General features: G+C 37.3%; 1 pseudogene; it reads left to right on the top strand.

Moving 5' to 3' along the window:
- The first annotated feature begins 1,740 nt into the window (after nt 1–1,740).
- On the top strand, nt 1,741–2,601 carry LOC150020072 (CB1 cannabinoid receptor-interacting protein 1 pseudogene; annotated as a pseudogene).
- The last annotated feature ends 2,497 nt before the right edge of the window (nt 2,602–5,098 follow it).

Raw genomic sequence — 5,098 nt, 5'->3', positions numbered from 1 at the left:
CAAGTTGGAGTTCTGTTCACTTGACCTAAAAACCTTTTAGTTATGCTTATATGGATTAAGTAAAAACTTAGTAGACTATTTCATTTAACGATGCCATGATCAACTAGCCAACACCACAGCTCACTGCAAGTCAGAATATTCTGATTACTGGTTTGACTCTGTAATTTATTAAGGTAATCACACCCACCTTGCCTTTAGCAATTAAGGGCAGCCACTTGGCTCCTGAAACCCTGGGATGAAAATATACCCAATGTAGTTAGTTTTCCCAGCTCAGAAATAGCAGCTCTTGCTGTAATTTATGGCCTACAGAAAAGAGTGAGTAACAAAGAAACCTGTATACCTAACATAATTTGCTTAAAATAATTGGAAAATTAACAACTATTCATTACATTGTATTTTAAGATTTAAAATAAGACATTAAAATAAAATTATACTATATGATATTCTATATTATAATAATCCTTGTAATGTTTAACTTACATATTCTGTTCTGAGGTGTCATTATTTAGCATACATGCTATCTCCATAATTGTGAACCATGTAAATAAACAAAATGTCACAAGGGTTAATGGCCAGAGTAAGAAAAAATTCCACACTGGACCACATAAATTGCCTGTTGAAAAGCAGGAGCCTGTCTCCTCTGAGTCTCCTTTTTCACAGCCTGTAATTATTCTATGTGGTTTCTAGGAATGGTTGATGTTGCTAAAATACCATTCTTTATAGCTGAATAACAAAACTCAAAAATTATAGAACATTTTAAAATAACATTTAATACATGCATACAACAGGTAATATTGTTGATTAAAAATAAAACTTTTCTACTTTTGTTATTTAAAACAATCTTAATTTTCAGGTATATTGGCAGTGGAGTACATGATCATAGTTACACAGGGCAGAGACCTTTTCAATACTTATAAATCAAAGATAGTTAATGTCAGAATAATATTTCATGAAATGTGCTACCATAGGGGAGTCTGACCGTATTTCATTTTCAAGTAGCAACACTGAGTATCTGAATCCCCCACACTCCCAAACCACTACCAAGGTATTCTGTCATCTATTTCCCTAGCAATTTGTCTGCCTCTCTTCTTTGTCCTGCACATGTTCCTTTGCTCTCTTTCTCTTTCTTTCTGTTTCCTCACAAACACTAGAAGATTTTAGCTTACTTAACGAGTTTCATAAGCATCATAAGCATCTAGCTAATATCATGACTACAAACACTTTCAGCTGAGGTTGCAGTCACTAAGACTTGAGCAAATTATACCTTTATAAATTATAGTAATACCACTGCAATTATTTTTCTAAAATATTTACTTTGTTTCATATCTAACACTGTGCTAGTTGCCTGTTCTAGATTTTCCTGATAAAATGGTGAATTTTACTATGTGGTAAATTAAATGAACTGCATAATAAAATGTTAGAACTGAAAAATATATTTGATAACAATGATAGAGACAGAATAGCCTTAGGTTTATTTTCACAAATATAGGATAACCATAAATGATTTTTAAATATATAGACTTGGCCGGGAATGGTGTTCCTGCAGCACTGGGGATGGGTCAGCACTGGGACCCGGCCGGCCGCTTCCCCAGCTCTCCCCTCAAAGCCACCGCACCAAACTCTCCCCAGGCATTTCCTGTCCTCTCTGTCCTCCCTCTGCTTGTGCCCAGGAGGAAGAAACTGAGGCTTAAAGTATTTATGGCAACCCCTGGAGTCTCCGCGCCGGCTCTGCACCCAGCCATGGGGGACCTGCCGGGCCTGGTGCACCTCTCCATCGTTTTGCGGATCCAGCCCAATGATGGCCCAGTCTTCTTCAAAGTGGACGGGCAGCACTTCCGCCAGAACCGCACCATCAAGCTGCTCACCGGCTCCTCCTACAAGGTGGAGGTGAAGATTAAGCCCAGCACGCTGCAGGTTGAGAACATTTCCATCGGTGGTGTGGTTGTCCCACTGGAACTGAAGTCGAAAGAGCCTGATGGGAACAGAGTTGTTTATATGGGCACATATGATACAGAAGGTGTGGCTCCAACCAAGAGTGGAGAACAGCAACCCATCCAGATCACCATGCCGTTCACTGACATTGGGACTTTCGAGACAGTGTGGCAAGTTCTACAATTACCATAAGCGAGACCACTGCCAGTGGGGAAGCCCGTTATCTGTCATTGAGTATGAATGAAAGCCCAGTGAGACACGCAGTCTCATGTGGGTGAACAAGGAGTCCTTCCTCTGAAGATGGCTCTTGCTGATGTTGCTGGACAATCTCTTCTGAAATCTACTTTTAGATAACCCAGCACAAGCCTTCACCAAGGCACGCCAAACCATTGCTGTTCCCATCGGGTGCCAATGACCTACTAGCCCCGATTATTTTGAACGTGTAATTCCCCTCTGATGCAATGTCCCCAACAAAAGAATATGATGTTCCATGCCTGAGAAGATCCCTTTCTGTATTCTATGTGGGTGTTCCTGCATTCAGTTGTTTTCAGACATGCTGTTGGCTGCTTGTGAGGACCTCAGTGGAATTGACAGTCGTGTCCCATACTTAACTGTTTCACTGAATGACCATGGTGTTTTGTTTCTAAGTTGAGTGATTACTTTTTGTTGTTGTTGTTGTTGTTAAATGTTAAATAAAAAATAACAATGTGTGTGGGTTCTCTCCCAAGTGTAATATGGTAATGTGTAACTTGCACTGTTTTGCAACTCTCAAACCAGGCTTTGTGCAAATGTAATACAAACAGCAGTGAATGGGGTCAAATGTGCTTCTTGTACAGCTTTTTCGGGGAAGGGTGATGACAAAATAAAAGGAGAAATATTTAACAAGTATTTATAATGTATTAAAACTCTTTCAAGTAGCTCAAGGTATTGTGCTGAGTGAGACCTAGTGGAAATGGGGAAAAGCATGTTTTTGGATCACACTACCCAACAAGATGACAGGAGTTACAGGGTGACCTTTTCTACCCTAGTGTTCAAACATGCACATTGATGGCATCCCTATGCTCCCCTTCACTTGAACTTTGTAAAACTGTGCATGGAACTGTAATCAACTTTTGATATTTCTTAATAAAGGTATTGAAAATCATTATATATATATATATATATATATATATATATATATATATATAATAACATCTAAGTACTATATATAGTAGCTTCTTAAGAGTCTTAAGAAGCTACACCATCGTCTCTCGAGACGGACGGCTGCCGACGACTATATATAGAACTGGCTGGTTTGGCTCAGTGGATTGAGCATCGGCCTGCGAGCTAAGTGTCGCTGGTTCGATCTTCCAGTCAGGGCACATCAGAGAAGGAAAACTCTGACTCCAAAAAACTTCCGCTGCCTTGCGGCATACCTCTTCAGGGGAAAGGCTAAGGGAGTAAACCCCGACAGAAAATCTGGAGCCGGAGTCCCTAAGGCGGTTTGACGTTGTAGTCAACACCGGCAACTCCTGCGGCGCACCTGAAGCCAAGCTGTATTGACTTCGTCTTTCCCTTGGATCCTTCAGCTGCGAAGAGAGGGGGGGTCTGCTGCATGGGCAACAGCAGACCCTCCATATCACCCTGCCCAGGCTCTGTAGCTTCAGCTTCACTGGAGAGGACACCCCAGCATCATCGCAAGATGTCGATTCAACACGGGAGGAGACAGATACAGTGTCACTCCCGAGTCGGACTGCACAACCATTCTCGGCGGTGCAGATAGACTCTTAAGAAGCTACACCATCGTCTCTCGAGACGGACGGCTGCCGATGACTATATATACATGATAATATATTTACTATTCTCTTTTGAGCTTGGTGAAATGTGTACAACTATCTCCTTTTCTATTTAATATAAAATAATCAATTCTTCTATATGTATTAAGAATTTGTTTCTTCTATAAATAGGTAAGGAAACACTTTCCTATTGGTATGATTTTGCTATGTATCACAAGTTTATAACATATGTAAGCCTACTATTCTCATTTAGGTTTAGACACTTATAATTATTATTTTCCTTTGACTCTTTGGATATTTAGAATTTGGATGTTTAGGATTTAGTTATTTATGATTTTTTTAAAACTCTGTATTTCCTAACGTATCACACATTTAAATGCACATTTAACTTTCTATATTTTGTGTTTTGGGTTAGAACTTCTTTTAAAAATATTAATGTATAAAATTATAATAAGAGATTTTAGGGTAATTGCCTCAATCCCATACTGAGTTAGCATAATGTCTTCTTTTATTAAGAACATAGATTTTTTTTTAGTCCAATGGGCTGTTTCAAATGATGGCTTAGTCATTTACTAAGTATGTGACATTAAGCATATTATCTTATCTATCATTGCTTGAGTCCTTTAATCTATAAAATAAGATTACATACTTACTCTGCCTAAGACTGAACTGAGGTTTATACAGATTTGTAAGATAATCACCTGTAAATCACTTAGGAAAATCTCAAGCACTTTATAAGCAATAAATAATCATTCACTATATTACTATAAGTTCAGGGGTTTAGTTCTTCCTGTACAGATATACTGAGCATAATTATCTACTTTTCAAATAAAATAATGAAAATAAAAAGGACAAAATACAAAGCTCAATGATGCTTTTCTTTAATGTAATATGTGAAATGATGCTCAGCAATCTTTTTGTTTCTCTAAATTGTAAGAATTAAAATTGGCATGTATAATTTAAATTGTTCTGTATCTTAATACGATATTCAAATGCTTTACCTTATAATGTAATTTCATTATAATTAGCATACTGTGAGAAAATATATTTCTAGACTAGTAGAAAGAGAGTAACCAATGTCTAGAATTTAATTAATTCAAGACTTTATTAACAAACAATATGAGCTTACTATTTTCCAGGTAGTATGTTAGGTGCTAAGGATACCAAATTGACTATGATATAATTGCTCCCATAACAAGCAATTTCACTCAATCCCAAAGTGCAAAGAAATATTTTAAGAAAAGTAAAGTGAAAAAATACAATAGTTCTTCAGATAATTGCTGTTCTACTTACTTTTCCCAAAAATTATACTCAGTAATTTGGGACTTTTTATAGTGATTTCTTTGTTTTTTTGTTAATCTTTATTGTATTTTTTTCCGTTACCATTTAGT

The sequence above is a fragment of the Furipterus horrens genome, unplaced genomic scaffold, assembly GCF_987537825.1.
Source record: "Furipterus horrens unplaced genomic scaffold, mFurHor1.1.pri manual_scaffold_2, whole genome shotgun sequence".
NCBI classification, from domain to species: Eukaryota; Metazoa; Chordata; class Mammalia; order Chiroptera; family Furipteridae; genus Furipterus; species Furipterus horrens.
This window is presented reverse-complemented; position numbering and strand designations above follow the sequence as displayed.